General features: G+C 47.5%; 1 protein-coding gene across 1 annotated transcript in view; it reads left to right on the plus strand.

The window, feature by feature from the left end:
• Nucleotides 1-18,254, plus strand: part of LOC148506342 (uncharacterized) — a 63,011-nt gene that overhangs the window by 22,507 nt on the left and 22,250 nt on the right. The gene's annotated exons all lie outside the window — the stretch shown is intronic.

Genomic DNA, 18,254 nt, shown 5'->3' on the forward strand with positions numbered 1-18,254 from the left:
GCACTCCCATAAAACTGTATGCACTCCCATAAAACACCATTCGCATAATTAGGCACGCCTGCGTTCGGATCTCCACTCCCCCGTTTTCAAGCACCTTCCCCTGTTACCACCCACAAACGCCTCATTCTGTCACTCAAACTACCGACCTGGCTGTGTTCTAGGAGAGAGAAATTTCAAATCGTAGCGGCTAGTTTGCCCACGCGCATTGCGAACTTTACGCATGTGCAGTATAGCGAACATGGGTGGCGTACGACCATGCAGCCACAATGACCGACTCTGAATGAGGTCCAGTGTTAGAGGAGAGGAGCTCAGTGAGGGGAGGAGAGCTGTGTGTGAGGGGGGGACTGTGTTAGGGGAGAGGTGCTGAGTGAGGGGAGTAGAGCTGTGTGTGAATGTGGGACTGTTATAGGGGAGAGGAACTGAGTGAGGGGAGGAAAGCTGTGTGTATGGTGAGACTGTGTTAGAGGAGGGGAGATGAGTGATTGGGGAGCAGAGTGGGAGGGGCAGCTGTGTGGGAGGATCTGAGTGAGTGGGGAGAGCTGTGTGTGGGGGGGACTGCATTGGGGGAGGAGTGCTGTGTGTGAGTGTAGGACTGTGTTAGGGGAGAGGAGCTGAGTGAGTGGAGGAGAGCTGTGTGTGAGTGTGGGACTGTGTTAGGGGAGAGGAGCTGAGTGAGGGGAGGATAGCTGTGTGTGAGTGTGGGACTGTGTTAGGGGAGAGGAGCTGAGTGAGGGGAGGAGAGCTGTGTGTGAGGGGGGAGCAGAGTGGGGAGGGGCAGCTGTGTGGGAGGATCTGAGTGAGTGGGGAGAGCTGTGTGTGGGGGGGACTGCATTGGGGGAGGGGAGCTGAGGGAGGGGAGGAGAGCTGTGTGTGAGTGTGGTACTGTGTTAGGGGAGAGGAGCTGAGTGAGGGGAGGATAGCTGTGTGTGAGTGTGGGACTGTGTTAGGGGAGAGGAGCTCAGTGAGGGGAGGAGAGCTGTGTGTGAGTGTGGGACTGTGTTAGGGGAGAGGAGCTGAGTGAGTGGAGGAGAGCTGTGTGTGAGGGGGGAGCAGAGTGGGGAGGGGCAGCTGTGTGGGAGGATCTGAGTGAGTGGGGAGAGCTGTGTGTGGGGGGGACTGCATTGGGGGAGGGGAGCTGAGGGAGGGGAGGAGAGCTGTGTGTGAGTGTGGTACTGTGTTAGGGGAGAGGAGCTGAGTGAGGGGAGGATAGCTGTGTGTGAGTGTGGGACTGTGTTAGGGGAGAGGAGCTCAGTGAGGGGAGGAGAGCTGTGTGTGAGTGTGGGACTGTGTTAGGGGAGAGGAGCTGAGTGAGTGGAGGAGAGCTGTGTGTGAGGGGGGAGCAGAGTGGGGAGGGGCAGCTGTGTGGGAGGATCTGAGTGAGTGGGGAGAGCTGTGTGTGGGGGGACTGCATTGGGGGAGGGGAGCTGAGGGAGGGGAGGAGAGCTATGTGTCTGTGAGGGTAGGGGAGCTGGGGAGAGATCTATGTGAGGAATATATATACATTAATATGGAGCACCAAGGTGATATTTTGCCTAGTGCCCTGTGGGGTCTTAATCCAGCTCTTAGAATGAGCAGAAGGGAGGAAGGTTGGAGCCATTGGCAATAACAAAGAGGGATGAGGAGGTGGTCCCCTCCCATCATAACCCCCAGGCCCTTCCTCTTTGCCTGCACTTAGCTGAATCCCACTCCCACCATGGCCCTGACATCAGCCGGCTCAGGTTGTACAGGTTGAGCGTCAGTCACACAGGAGGAGTAAACATGGCGGCTGTATCCCTGCTGCAGAGGGGCCTGAGTCAGGTGCTGCTGCTGAGAGCCCCGGTCAAAACACCCGTGACTGGGAGGAGCCTGAGTGATGAGTATGATGCGGTCACGCCGGACTGCTCTGAAGCTAAATACAAATAAGGGGGCACATCTGTAGCATTTGTATAAGGGGCAATACTGTGGCATAAGGTGTATAAGGGGCACTACTGTGGCATAAGGTGTATAAGGGGCACTACTGTGGCATAATGTGAAAGAGAGGCACTATTGTGGCATAATGTGAATAAGGGGCACTACTGTGGCATAATGTGAATTATGGCCACTACTGTGGCATAATGTGAATACGGGGCACTACTGTGTGGCATAATGTGTATGGCACCACTGTGGCATAATGTGAATATGGGGCACTACTGTGGCATAATGTGAATAAGGGGCACTACTGTGGTATAATGTGAATTATGGCCACTACTGTGGCATAATGTGAATACGGGGCACTACTGTGTGACATAATGTGTATAAGGGCATTACTGTGGCATAATAAGAATAAGGGACACTACTGTGGCATAATGTGAATACGGGGCACTACTGTGTGGCATAATGTGTATAAGGGCACTACTGTGGCATAATAATGTGAATAAGGGCCACTTCTGTGGCATAATGTCAATTGTGGGCACTACTGTGTGGCATAATGTGCAATGTAGCCATTACTGTGTAGCATAATGTAAATAAAGGGCACTATTGTGTGATGCAGATCTTTGCCGCTTGTGTGGGAAATCACACCACGCATGGTGCGAGTTGCGCACCCTTGAATGAGTATGCACGCTGCGTTCGCACCCGCGGCTCCATAGGATTGCATGATGCGAACAAAGCACGTGGCATGGTGTAGCCTAAACCTAACCCTCCTCTCCCACAACCTAAACCTAACCCTTCTCCTAGTGCTTGACCCTAATACATACCATTGGGATGTCAGGGCCTGATTCAGACCCGCTCGCGAGCGCTGAGCGCTCGCAAGCGGGTCGATGGTGCCCTAGTGCACATGTGCACGATGGAGGGAGCTCCGTCGTGCGCATGTGCGAGACCCGCATAGCGACGGCCAAGCCATCGTTATGGGTCTTGCACCAAAGGGGGCGTGCTGTCGATGGTGAGTGACAGCACGCCCCCTTTGGTGGGCGTGCCAGGGGCGTTGCTGCCCAGACGGAGGCGTTCCCATGGGAACACCTACCGTCTGGGGCCGGCCCCACTGACATCACTAGTGATGTCAGTGGGAGTGCTTTTGGCACTGATAGAGCCAAAAGCACTCCTGGGCTTGCGGCAGTGAGACCCTACCGCAGGGTCTCATCGCAAGCCCGATGGTCGCGATGGTCTTGACCATTGCGACCATCTTTTTGGCCGCTCACATAAGCTGTGGGTGGTCACCACAGCTATGCGAGCGGCCAGGAGGCCGCTCCAATTTTAGGTAGGAGGTCCCTGATTCAGAGTGAGCGCTCTGGTCAGAGTGCCCGGCTCTGAATCAGGCCCTCAGTGTTTGGGATTCTGGAGCCAGGATTTAAACTGCTGTCATGGTTCCAGCGCCGGGATTCTGACTGCCGGCACCCTGACCGGCAACGATTTATTAAATACATAACACCCTGGAGTCAAGAGTCGGTGCTACCATCGCCCTACAAATTGCCTGGAAAATGGCCGTCGCGGCCATTTTACAGACGCTATGCGCAGATACAGTAGGGAAATCACCAGGTAAACAGCTGCTGCGCCATTTCCATGGTGACCTGCGCATGCACAGTATGCGCCCAGTGCGCTGCTGGCCGCTGGGCATAGTGGAGGGCTACACATGGGCCCCCACTTCTCTTAATATGCCCCTGGGGGCACTATTGTGTGGCAAGTGAATTTTGGCCACTATATACTGTTTATGGCTTAATGTGAATTGGGTGTATTTTATTACAGTACATATAATGTAACATTGCTTATATTGATGTTATATTACTGATACATTTATTTTACTAGTGGAATTACTTTAGTGGGTTGAAATATAGCCCTCCATGCCCCAGTTTGATACTGCCCCATATGTTAATTTTCGTTTCCCTTTAATTTTCCCCTACATGCTGGGCAAGCCCCTTCCCTGGCATACTTGGGGCGCGGTAGCACATGCTCTGGGTACCATCCCTACATGCTACACCTCTGGTTATGAGGGTGGGCTTTGTGGCATGGCCCAGCCTAAGCATGGCAGCCAAGCAGAGTATTGCTCAGCCAGGCCTTCACTGCAGAACCGACTCATCTGTCCATTGGCCCTTCTTGCCTTGCCAGAAGTGTCAGATAGGCAGTCCTGTCCTGCCTGGTGCATATACAACTGTATACATGCCAGCCTTGTATACATGCCAGCCTTGAATACACCACCATACTCTTTGTTTGCAGTTTTGTGAGGCATGAAAGGAGCCAGCATTGGGGGGATGTGCTGGTCCTTATAGTGCCATTTGGAGGTTTCTGGGGTACCTCCTAGGTGAGTCAGCTCTTGGCTTATACATGTGCTGTTATCATGCAGTACATTAATTTGTAATTATATGACCCAGAGTGGGTGCTATTATTAGGTAGCAACAATTATTTTGGGGTGAGCGTTTGGGCGTGGGGCCCCCGGAGTTGCTCTGGCTGGGCCTTTTTTCGGGGCATCACCACTTAATTCACATAGATGTTTTTTTATCACCTTTCTAATTGTTTGTCTATTATTTATGTAATTTTAACCCCTTACCATTATTTTAACACTTATTGATTTATCCTTATACATCTATACTTTACACTTCACTTTCACCTTTTTTCCCTTTTTTCGTGTGATGCCCTGGGGATGGTCCTTGGCTGGATTCTTTTGGGGTTCCCTGCGCCACGGATGTGAACCCCATAATATTAGGAACGCTGGTATAGAGGAGCCTTGACGTTGGCCCGGTGCTTAATCATATATTTACAAATGTATGTAGCCAATACCTCTGAATCTCTATTATTATGTAGGATTCAAGTATTTTCGTTGAAATTGCTGCAGTGTGCTGGAGGGAAAATCCCTTTTGTTTTCTGTAGCTCAGTGTAAACCCCGCCCTTTACAAGCACCTGTGCTATGTCATTAAGCTGATGTGAGCGACCACCATACTTTTTGTTTGCAGCCTTGAATACAGGCCAGCCTTGGCTGGGAGACCTCTGGGATGTAGTGTTTGCAGTTTTAGAAACCACCACCAAATGCCATAAATCGGAAGCGATTTCAGAACTCAGCATGAGTGTCTGTGCTGTTTTCAATGATCTCACAATAGTCAGATCTTATACAGGTTGAGTCTCCCATATCCAGCTATTCCGAATAAACTTTTTCTAAAACACAAATTATTAAAAATATTGTATAAAATGACCTGCAGGCTGTGTGTATAAGGTGTATATATAACAAATGCATTCTGTGTGTATATTTGGGTCCTATTCCCAAGATATTTCATTATGACATGCAAATATTCCAAAATACGGAATATTCCATTATCCAAAACACCCCTGGTCCCAAGCATTTTGGATATGGGAGACTCAACCTGTAGTATAATAGCTTGCTGCTAAGACACTATCGTATATATATAAACGTGCTGCCGTTCCTCCCTCCTTCCCTTCATCCTCCTCCATATTTTCTAAAGAAAAAAAAAACACAGAAACTCCACCGATTTCACCAATCTTATGACATTGCTTAACCCATACGTGCCTACTTTTGAAAATGCATTTCAGGGAGGGAGAGTGTGATAGCAGCACCTATGAGCGCGGCGGTAAAGTGGGCGTGTACTGCTACATCTGAGAGGCGTGTCATACATGTGATGGGTGTGTACTGCTACATCTGAGAGGCGTGTCATACATGTGATGGGCGTGTACTGCTACATCTGAGGGGCATGTCATACATGTGATGGGCGTGTACAACTACATCTGAGAGGCGTGTCATAAACCTGATTTACATCCAAATGTAAACGAGCCCAAAAGCAGTCAGCATGTTTACAGTATGGTTGATACTGTGGTTGCTATGCTACTCTGGTGGATAACGAAATGTTTGTTCCGTTCACCACATGTAATGGATTCTGGGTAGGGTAGTTTTTTGATGAGTGTTGTTCGAATAGACGGAACGTCATTTCTGTTTGTCCCTATGCTCCATTTCCAGCTGACGGAAGACACTGGCCCTCATTCAGAGCCGGACGCTATTTGCGGTCGTTCGTTCAAAAACAAGGGGTGGCTATTCAAATGAAGCGTTCGCTCTTTGCGGTCTGTTCACATCTCTAAGTCTGAACGAGCGAGCAAAACATGCGGTTGTAATTTTGTAAAATACGCCCCCTGACCGCTCGCACCATACGTCATGTCCGCTATTTATTAGATTAATCGAGTACATCGTACAGCGTATGAACTGCTCGCTATTCTTGTGGTTGGTTTTTTCAACTGCTATTTTTCGAGCAGTTCTGAGTAAAAAAAACCAAGTGACGTGGTCAATGACGCTGCTGTATTAATTATGCACACCCATAAAATGCCCGTTTTGACCTTTAAGCACACCTGCGTTCTAATTCCACTCCCCGTTTTCAAGCACCTTCCCCTGTTACCACCCACATACGCCTCCTCCTGTCACTCAAAATAGCAGGCATTCGCTATATAGCGAACAAACGATTTTCGGCCGCACTGACTGGTTCGCGCATGCGTATTACAATCCGTACGCATGCGCAGATGTGCGAACATCGGTCAGAACGAGCGGCCGCTTACGAGCGGCTCTGAATCAGGGCCACAGTGCGGAGCGTCACTTCCGCCATTATTCATTACTTTTATTTGCTCATTTCCACCCTTATGTGGCAATGTGAATGCATGACAAGCATTTTCTCCAGGTGAGTCCGGTTGTGTGATTGGTACATGTGGGTATTGAGTTTGGTGTGGGAATAGTCCTCAGTATGCCCATGATTAAGGTGTTTGGATAACACCGAAACAGCTGCTGTTGGGTGTCACTGGTTCTAAGGACCCGGGTTCATGCTGTTACGATGAGTACTCAATGGCTTGATGCATATTATTGTCCATACCCGGTGATCCTATGCCCACTTCTCTGAATATGCCCTTTATTATGGATGCACTGGATATCTGTTGATGCACTTTCTATATGGATAAAAACTTTTTTCTATTGATAAATTGGATGTGCTGGCTACTTTTTTTCTATCGTAACATTTTTATGGGCTATGTACTCCTGGTACTATTGAAGAAGGTGTGTGCTGTCAGTCTCATGTGCACTATATATATATATATATATATATATATATATATATATATATATATATATATATATATATATATTAGACCAGTGTAGTTGCATTGCTTTATAAAACTTCTTCCTTCTTCCTGACGAAAATCCAAAAGATTGAAACGTTGAAGTAAAGAAGTTTAGAACTTCATCTGTTTATTGATTTATTACTAAGGAGTGCCGCAGCCACCACTTTCTACATTACAGTTTTCTGTTACTTGCGGAGGGCACCCGAAATCACTGGCTGTGGAGGAGTGCCAAGCTTTATGCCATTTATATATATATATATATCTATATATATATATATATATATATATATATTAGACCAGTGTAGTTGCATTGCTTTATAAAGCTACTATTTCTACTAAATGAAAGCTGATCATTTACGTCTGAATAGAAACGTATTAGTAATGGCGCCAATAAGACAGAACTAGAGTATCTGCAGCTCTCAAGGACAAAGGGAATACTAGGTCCCCATATAGTAAACTGGAAAATATAAACAATAGGAGAGCGCTAACACACAGTTGTGAAAAATAAATAAAAAATACTAGTTTATTGATACCTTTTACAGATAGAGATTAATTCTATCAGCTTATTAGCACATTTAAAAAAACATTATTAGTAGACCAATCATAAATATTCATACATATGATGTAAAAAACTCCTAGGCATATATAACAATATGATTACATTTTCACAGCCACATCAATCTCTGAACAAACAAATGAAATGACCCCTATTAGGAAGTTGTAAACTTCACTGTGTTATGAGCGCGATGCATATATTGAAACTTTGGGCCTGATTCAGACCCACTCGCGAGCGGCTGTCCGCTCGCAAGTGGGTCGATGGTCTGCACTGAGCATGCGCACGACGGAGGGAGCTCCGTCGTGCGCATGCGCCAGACACGACGAGCGAAGGACTTTCCTTCGCTCGTTGTGTCCGATCAAAGGGGGCGTGCTGTCAATGTTGATTGACAGCACGCCCCCTTTGGTGGGCGTGCCGGGGGCGTGCCTCCCTGACGGGGGCGTTCCCACGGGAACGCCTCCCGTCAGAAGCCGGCCCACTGACATCACTAGTGATGTCAGTGGGAGTGATTTTGGCTCTGATAGAGCCAAAATCACTCCGGAGCTTGCGGTTGAAAACCTCAACCGCAGGCTCCGGCTCGCAATTTCGATGGTCGCGATGGTCACGACTAGGGGTGAGCGGGTTCGGATTTCTGAAATCCGAACCCCCCCGAACCCCCCCGATCCGAGTCCGATCCGAGTCAGGCTCGACTTTTCCCGCCTGACTCGGATCTGAAATCGAGGCAAAACGTCATCATCCCGCCTTCCGAGTCTCGCGGGTTTTGGATCCTATATAAGGTACCCGCGTCGGCGCCATTTTCTCACTCGGCTGTGGACAGTGAAGAGGGAGGGTGGGAGTTAGGGCTGTGTAGTGTAGTGTAGTGTAGTGCTGCTGTTGTCCACTACTTCAAAGTCCATAGGGGCTGGCTGTGTTGTGCTGTGCTGCTGTTGTTAATAGGGGCTGTGTCCACTACTTCAAAGTCCATAGGGGCTGGCTGGACTGTGTTGTGCAGTCAGTTCTCCATAGGGGCTGTGTCCACTCCAAAGTCCTGTGCAGTGTCCCAGTCCTAAAGGAGTGCTGTAGTGTTGTCCAGGGGGTGCTCTGTCCATCAGGGGTGCTCCCCCCAAGTGCTAAAAAAATAATATATTTTCTGTGTTTGTGAATTGTGTGCGCAGTAGCCGCACGTGCATCAACAAAGTAGTGCCAAGCGTGCGCCTGTGTCATAAGTAAAGGGCCGGCTGGCTTGACCGTTAAAGGGTGCTGTAACCCCCGAAAGTACACTCCAGTCCAAACCAAAAAAAAATTATTTTCTGTGTTTGTGAAATGTGTGCGCAGTAGCCGCACGTGCATCAACAAAGTAGTGCCAAGCGTGCGCCTGTGTCATAAGTAAAGGGCCGGCTGGCTTGACCGTTAAGGGTGCTGTAACCCCCGAAAGTACACTCCAGTCCAAACCAAAAAAAAAATTATTTTCTGTGTTTGTGAATTGTGTGCGCAGTAGCCGCACGTGCATCAACAAAGTAGTGCCAAGCGTGCGCCTGTGTCATAAGTAAAGGGCCGGCTGGCTTGACCGTTAAGGGTGCTGTAACCCCCGAAAGTACACTCCAGTCCAAACAAAAAAAAAAATTATTTTCTGTGTTTGTGAATTGTGTGCGCAGTAGCCGCACGTGCATCAACAAAGTAGTGCCAAGCGTGCGCCTGTGTCATAAGTAAAGGGCCGGCTGGCTTGACCGTTAAGGGTGCTGTAACCCCCGAAAGTACACTCCAGTCCAAACCAGAAAAAAAATTATTTTCTGTGTTTGTGAATTGTGTGCGCAGTAGCCGCACGTGCATCAACAAAGTAGTGCCAAGCGTGCGCCTGTGTCATAAGTAAAGGGCCGGCTGGCTTGACCGTTAAAGGGTGCTGTAACCCCCAAAGTACACTCCAGTCCAAACCAAAAAAAAAATTATTTTCTGTGTTTGTGAATTGTGTGCGCAGTAGCCGCACGTGCATCAACAAAGTAGTGCCAAGCGTGCGCCTGTGTCATAAGTAAAGGGCCGGCTGGCTTGACCATTAAGGGTGCTGTAACCCCCGAAAGTACACTCCAGTCCAAACCAAAAAAAAAATTATTTTCTGTGTTTGTGAATTGTGTGCGCAGTAGCCGCACGTGCATCAACAAAGTAGTGCCAAGCGTGCGCCTGTGTCATAAGTAAAGGGCCGGCTGGCTTGACCATTAAAGGGTGCTGTAACCCCCAAAGTACACTCCAGTCCAAACCAAAAAAAAAATTATTTTCTGTGTTTGTGAATTGTGTGCGCAGTAGCCGCACGTGCATCAACAAAGTAGTGCCAAGCGTGCGCCTGTGTCATAAGTAAAGGGCCGGCTGGCTTGACCGTTAAGGGTGCTGTAACCCCCGAAAGTACACTCCAGTCCAAACCAAAAAAAAAAATATTTTCTGTGTTTGTGAATTGTGTGCGCAGTAGCCGCACGTGCATCAACAAAGTAGTGCCAAGCGTGCGCCTGTGTCATAAGTAAAGGGCCGGCTGGCTTGACCGTTAAGGGTGCTGTAAGCCCCGAAAGTACACTCCAGTCCAAACCAAAAAAAAAATTATTTTCTGTGTTTGTGAATTGTGTGCGCAGTAGCCGCACGTGCATCAACAAAGTAGTGCCAAGCGTGCGCCTGTGTCATAAGTAAAGGGCCGGCTGGCTTGACCGTTAAGGGTGCTGTAACCCCCGAAAGTACACTCCAGTCCAAACCAAAAAAAAAATTATTTTCTGTGTTTGTGAATTGTGTGCGCAGTAGCCGCACGTGCATCAACAAAGTAGTGCCAAGCGTGCGCCTGTGTCATAAGTAAAGGGCCGGCTGGCTTGACCGTTAAAGGGTGCTGTAACCCCCGAAAGTACACTCCAGTCCAAACCAAAAAAAAAATTATTTTCTGTGTTTGTGAATTGTGTGCGCAGTAGCCGCACGTGCATCAACAAAGTAGTGCCAAGAGTGCGCCTGTGTCATAAGTAAAGGGCCGGCTGGCTTGACCGTTAAAGGGTGCTGTAACCCCCAAAGTACACTCCAGTCCAAACCAAAAAAAAAATTATTTTCTGTGTTTGTGAATTGTGTGCGCAGTAGCCGCACGTGCATCAACAAAGTAGTGCCAAGCGTGCGCCTGTGTCATAAGTAAAGGGCCGGCTGGCTTGACCGTTAAAGGGTGCTGTAACCCCCGAAAGTACACTCCAGTCCAAACCAAAAAAAAAATTATTTTCTGTGTTTGTGAATTGTGTGCGCAGTAGCCGCACGTGCATCAACAAAGTAGTGCCAAGAGTGCGCCTGTGTCATAAGTAAAGGGCCGGCTGGCTTGACCGTTAAAGGGTGCTGTAACCCCCAAAGTACACTCCAGTCCAAACCAAAAAAAAAATTATTTTCTGTGTTTGTGAATTGTGTGCGCAGTAGCCGCACGTGCATCAACAAAGTAGTGCCAAGCGTGCGCCTGTGTCATAAGTAAAGGGCCGGCTGGCTTGACCGTTAAAGGGTGCTGTAACCCCTGAAAGTACACTCCAGTCCAAACCAAAAAAAAAATTATTTTCTGTGTTTAGCCGCACGTATATATCAAATCGATATAACATAAATGGAGGACCAAACTTTCTCCGATAAAAATAAAATAGAGAAAGATCAAGAACCACTTCCTCCTAGTGCTGAAGCTGCTGCCACTAGTCATGACATAGACGATAACATGCCATCAACGTCGTCTGCCAAGGCCGATGCCCAATGTCATAGTAGAGGGCACATACAATCCCAAATGGCAAAGTTCAGGAAAATGACCTTGAAAAAGACATTTAAATCAGCTGAAGAGAAACGTAAACTTGCCAATATGCCATTTACGACACGGAGTGGCAAGGAACGGTTAAGGTCGATCCCTAGTATGTTCATGACTAGTGGTTCAGCTTCACATGACGATGGAAGCCCTCCTCCCACTAAAAAAATCAAAAGAGTTAAGCTGGCAAAAGCACAGCGAAGAACTGTGCTTTCTAAGAAGATATCACAAATCCCCAAGGAGAGTCCAAGTGTGGTGGTGGTTGCGATGCCTGACCTTCCCAGCACTGGACGGGAAGAGGTGGCTCTTTCCACCATTTGCACGCCCCCTGCAAGTGCTGAAAGGAGCACCCACAGTCCACTTGCTGATATGCAAATTGAAGATGTCACTGTTGAAGTACAACAGGATGAGGATACTGGTGTAGCTGGCACTGAGGAGGAAGTTGGCGAGGAGGATTCTGATGGTGATGTGGTTTGTTTAAATCAGGCTCCGGGGGAGACAGTTGTTGTCCGTGGGATGAAAAAGCCCATCACGGTCATGCCTGGGCAGAAGACCAAACATTCCACCTCTTTGGTCTGGCAATATTTCTATCCAAATCCGGACAACAACTGTCTTGCCATATGTACCATATGTAAAGGTGAAATAAGTAGGGGTAGGGACGTCAACCACCTAGGAACATCCTCCCTTATACGGCACCTGCAGCGCGTTCATAAAAAGTTACTGTCAAGTTCAGAAACTTTGGCTAAGACCGTAAGCAGTCCAGGGACACCTAAATCCCGTTGTCCTGTTGTATCCAAGCGCCTGCAAACCACACCGTCAACTCCCTCCTCGTCAATTTCCTCCTTAGTCAGGATCGGAAGTAGTCCTGCAGGCCATGTCACTGGCATGACTGACTCTCCTATCCGGGATTCCTCTGGAGGATCCTGCATTGCTACGCCTACTGCTGCCGCTGCTGCTGTTGCTGCTGCTGGGAGTCATTCATCATCCCAGAGAGGAAGTAGGAACACCACTACTTTTACTAAACAATTGACCCTCCAACAGTCCTTAGCGAGGAGGATGAAGTACGACAGCAGTCATCCTGAAGCAAAACGTATAACTGAGGCCTTGACTGCTATGTTGGTGTTAGACGTGCGTCCGGTATCCGCCATTAGTGCAGTGGGATTTAGACAATTGATGGAGGTAGTGTGTCCCCGGTTCCAAATCCCGTCTAGATTCCACTTCACTAGGCAGGCGATACCGAGACTGTACAGAAACGTCAGAAAAAGTGTCCTCAGTGTCCTGAAAAATGCCGTTGTACACAATGTCCACTTAACCACGGACATGTGGACAAGTGGAACAGGGCAGACTAAGGACTATATGACTGTGACAGCCCACTGGGTAGATGTATCACCTTACGCAGCAACAGCAGCAGCGTCACCAGTAGCAGCATCTCAGAAATGCCAGCTCGTTACAAGGCAGGCTACGCTGTGTATCACCGGTTTCAGTAAGAGGCACACCGCCGACAACCTCTTAGAGAAACTGAGGGAAATCATCGCCCAGTGGCTTACCCCACTTAGACTCTCCTGGGGATTTGTGATATCTGACAACGCCACCAATATTGTGCGGGCATTACATCTGGGCAAATTCCAGCACGTCCCATGTTTTGCTCACACAATAAACTTGGTGGTGCAGAATTTTCTGAAAAGCGACAGGGGCGTGCAGGAGACGCTTTGGGTGGCCCGAAAAATTTCTGGCCACTTTCGCCCTTCAGCGACTGCGTGCCGAAGACTGGAGCGCCAGCAAACACTCTTGAACCTGCCCCGCCATCACCTGAAGCAAGAGGTTGTGACGCGGTGGAACTCAACCCTCTATATGCTTCAGAGGATGGAGGAGCAGCAAAAGGCCATACAAGCCTATACATCCACCTATGACATAGGCAAAGGAGGGGGTATGCACCTGACTCAAGTGCAGTGGAGAATGATTTCCGTGTTGTGCAAGGTTCTCCAGCCCTTCGAACTTGCCACACGTGAAGTCAGTTCAGACACTGCCAGCTTGAGTCAGGTCATTCCCCTCATCAGGCTTTTGCAGAAGCAGCTGGAGAAAGTGAAGGAGGAGCTAAGACGGAGCGATTCCGCTCGGCATGTGGGACTTGTGGATGAAGCCCTTCATTCGCTTTGCCAGGATTCCAGGGTGGTCAATCTGTTGAAATCAGACCACTACGTTTTGGCCACCGTGCTCGATCCTAGGTTTAAAGCCTATGTGGTGTCTCTCTTTCCGGCCGACACAAGCCTGCAGAGGTGCAAAGACCTGCTGGTGAACACACTGTCAGCTGAAGCGGAACGTGACACGTCAACGGCTCCTTCTTCATTTTCCCCTGCAACTGGGGCTGCCAGGAAAAAACTTAGGTATCCTAAGCAACCCGCTGGCGGTGATGCAGGGCAGGCAGGACCAAGTTTGGACATCTGGTCCGGACTGAAGGACCTGGCAACAATTTCTGACATGTCTACTGTCACTGCATATGATACTGTCACCATTGACAGAATGGTGGAGGATTACATCGGTGACAGCATCCAAGTAGGCATGGCAGACAGTCCATACCTGTACTGGCAGGAAAAAGAGGCAATTTGGAGGCCCCTGTACAAACTGGCTCTATTTTACCTGAGTTGCCCCCCCTCCAGTGTGTACTCCGAAAGAGTGTTTAGTGCAGCCGGGAACCTTGTCAGCGAAAGGCGTAGGAGGTTGCTTCCACAGAATGTGGAGAAGATGATGTTCATCAAAATGAATTATCAGCTCTTCCAGGGAGACCAGCCTCCAGAAGGTACAGAGGGACCTGTGGTGGTGGATTCAAGTGGGGACGAGTTAATACTTTGTGAGGATGAGGATGTACACACTGAAGAGGGTGAGGAATCGGTGGATGAGGAGGATGAGGATGACATCTTGCCTCCATAGAGCCAGTTTGTGCAGGGACACATTAATTGCCAGCTTGTTTTGTGGGGGCCCAAACGAACCAATCATTTCAGCCACAGTTGTGTGGCAGACCCTGGCGCTGAAATGATTGGTTTGTTAAAGTGTGCATGTCCTGTTTATACAACATAAGGGTGGGTGGGAGGGCCCAAGGACAATTCCATCTTGCACCTCTTTTTTTTCTTTGCATTATGTACAGTTTGGGGCCTAGTTTTTCAAACTGCCATCCTGTCTGCCACTGCAGTTTCACGCCTAGATGGGTCACGTGTTTGTGCCGCCCACTCGTGTCGCTTAGCATAGTCATCCAGCTACCTCGGTGCAACCTTTTGGACATAAAAACACTATTGTGAGGTGTGAGGTGTTCAGAATAGACTGGAAATGAGTGGAAATTAAGGTTATTGAGGTTAATAATAGCATAGGAGCAGAAAAACCTACAAATTCTGTGATTTTAGCTGTTTTTATGCTTTTTTAAAAAAAAATACAGATCCAAAACACAAAACCCAGAACCCAAAACACGGAAGGGTGGTTTTGGCAAAACCAATCCAGATCCAAAACACGAAGAAAGATCCAGATCCAAAACCAAAACACAAAACACGAAAAGTGGCCGGTGCACACCCCTAGTCACGACCATCGCGGCCATCAAAATGCACGCTCGTATAGCCTGTGGGTGGTGACCCACAGCTATACGAGCGTCCAGGAGGACGCTCCATGAAAATGGAGCCCGGCCCTCATGCAGAGCGTGCGCTCTGCTCAGAGCGTACGGCTCTGAATGAGGGCCTTTGTTTCTTAATGACATTCTTAGATCTGTTTCTTTAGTAGCACTTTCAAGAGATACAAATATATATGTGTCAGTTGGTTTAGACCTGGGGTGTCCAACCTTTCACCTTCCCTGGGCCACATTAGAAGATGAAAATTTGGTTTGGGCCGCACATAAAATAAAATAACAGTAACGATACCTGATCATCCAAAAAAACCATAGAAAACATAGTTAACATATTAAACTTACTTAGAAATGAAGTTAGTGAGATGTTTGACATTGTTTCTCAGCCACCAATGCATCCATATTTGCTTCGATGGAACTTGTTGCAATTCTCAGTGAGTGCTCAAGGTGCTCATCAGATATTTTGGTTCTAGTTTTATTCTTTGTGTGCTTCATCCTTGAAAATAGCTGCTCACAAATGTAGGTGCTTCCAAATAGTGATGACATGAATAAGGCATGATTGTGAAGTGAAGGATATTTTTCTCTGGGAACATATATCTTATAGAAGTCCATTAAAGAGAAATGGTCCAATTTTTCTTTCAGTTGAATGTCAGATTGGAGCTCTATGCATTCCATTGGCAAATTGGCAGGTAATATATTAATGTCCACTGAAAAGGGAGTTGCAAATATCAGAAAAGATGGCTGATTTTTTCTAAAATCTTGAAACCTGTTCTCAAATTCCTGTACCAAATTGAAAAGCAAGGCTGCATATTTTTCCGTGTTCACAGAGGCGTGTTTAGCCAATGTGCTAAAATGCATCAAATTTTTGCCTTCATTTGAGAATGCCATAGTTTCAGTTTCATTTCGAACACTGTTATAGTTTGAAACATTGTGCTGATCAATTGGTTTTCACCTTGAAGACGCATGTTTAACTCATTTAAATGAGTGGTCAAATCGACTAAAAATGCCAAATCTGTGAGCCACTTTTCATCGTCAAGTTCTGGCACACATTTTGTTTTAGATTCCATAAATGACTTGATTTCATTTCTCAGATCATAAAATCTTGCCAGCATTTTCCCTCGACTTAACCATCTTACTTCAGAAAAGTAAATGATGTCCCCATACTCAGCATCCATACATTTAAGGAATTCCTGGAATTGGCGATGATTCAATCCTTTGGACCTTATGAAATTTACAGCCTTGATGACAATCTGCATGACGTTAGCCATCTTTAAAGCTTTTGCATATAAATTTTCTTGGTGTACTATGCAGTGATATTTCATCATACTGAAATTTTGTGCCCCCTCCAGTATATATGCCATGCCAGTGCCTCGGCTCCTGTACCAAGCTCTCTCACCCATCCCCCACCCCCTGCATCAAGCTGAGTCCCCCAACCCCCCCGGCTCCTGTACCAAGCTACCCGAAAACCCCACAAATCCCCTGCATCAAGCTGAGTACCCCCAGTCAAACACCCCCACACAGCTACTGTACCAAGCTCTGCTTACCAGACAGTATCGCTTGTAAGCAGAGCGCAGAAATCACCCGACGGAGCCGCGGCCACCACAGAGTACTGCTATGCCACTGTGACCGCCCAGCATGCGCAATTACGCTGGCGGCACAGTGAGTGAAGGAGAGCGTGGGGGCGTGGTCTGGGGGCGCCGGGACTACAGTGAGCAATCCCGGAACAGCGGGACATATCGTGAATGTCCCGCTGAATCCGGGACACTTGAGAGGTATGCGGGCCACATTACGAGCCGACCTGGGCCGCATGCGGCCCGCGGGCCGCGGGTTGGACAAGCCTGGTTTAGACAGTACAGGATTTTATCTCGCTGAGATTCACACAGCACAATATCCCACAAAGAATTGTTCTTGCATCGCGCTCATAACACAGGGAAGTTTACAACTTCCTAATAGGGGTCATTTCATTTGTCTGTTCAGAGATTAATGTGGCTGTGAAAATGTAATCAGATTGTTATATATGCCTAGGAGTTTTTTACATCATATGTATGAATATTTATGACTGGTCTACTGATAATGGTTTTTTAAATGTGCTAATAAGCTGATATAATTAATCTCTATCTGTAAAAGGTATCAATAAACTAGTATTTTTTATTTTTCACAACTGTGTGTTAGCGCTCTACTATTGTTTATATTTTCCATATACGTCTGATACTGGTAAATGAAGTTACCTTCACCTGACGTTTTTCAGTGTAACGATGTCAGGCAGTTATCATAACGGAGCTCTATGTGACAGGTTTAGTAGGATAAAAGTATGCGTTATATGTCCCACCCCTCACCAAGTGTTTTATGTGATAAGGAGATTACGTATTTTTGACAATTTTGCTCAGTGACTTTCACTTTTCCCTGGAACTGATGCAAAACAGACCTAACCTCACCATGACTAAATGTTTTATCCTTTTACAACTATTGTGCATTTTAAGCGGTAAGTCAGTTTATACCTAAATAAATTAGTTTTTGGGTTATGAAGACGTTAGAGGTACTTATTTTTAAACATGGAAGTAAGTATAATTTGTCATCTCACTGATAGGTAGTGAAGACCTGACTGTTGGTAGTGAGGATCTGACTGTTGGTAGTGAGGATTTGACTGTTGGTAGTGAGGATCTGACTGTTGGTAGTGAGGATTTGACTGTTGGTAGTGAGGATTTGACTGTTGGTAGTGAGGATTTGACTGTTGGTAGTGAGGATCTGACTGTTGGTAGTGAGGATTTGACTGTTGGTAGTGAGGATCTGACTGTTGGTAGTGAGGATCTGACTGTTGGTAGTGAGGACCTGACTGTCAGGGCCGGAGTTAGGGTAATGCGGCCAGTGCCATCGCACAGGCACCACAGGTCAGGGGGCGCTGTTTGGGCCTGTCAAATGTCTGTTTATTATCATTCTTGCTTGTAGCTTCCTCATATTTCATCCCCATCATCTCCTGGCCTCTCCTATCTCTTCCCTGGCCCTTCCCCATGAAACCATGGCCCTTTTTTGGGTGCATTATGTCCCTTTGAAAAATGAGGGGGGCACCAATGCTCTTTCTGGCACAGGGCACCAAAAAGTCTAGTTATGGCTCTGCTGACTGTTGGTAGAGAGGATCAGACTGTTGGTAGAGAGGATCTGACTGTTGATATTGAGGACCTGACTGTTTGTAGAGAGGATCTGACTGTTGGTAGAGAGGATCTGACTGTTTGTACAGAGGATCTGACTGTTTATAGTGAAGACCTGACTGTTTGTACAGAGGA

Source organism: Taudactylus pleione, unplaced genomic scaffold, assembly GCF_031769625.1.
Source record: "Taudactylus pleione unplaced genomic scaffold, aTauple2 ptg000407l, whole genome shotgun sequence".
Lineage (NCBI taxonomy): Eukaryota > Metazoa > Chordata > Amphibia > Anura > Myobatrachidae > Taudactylus > Taudactylus pleione.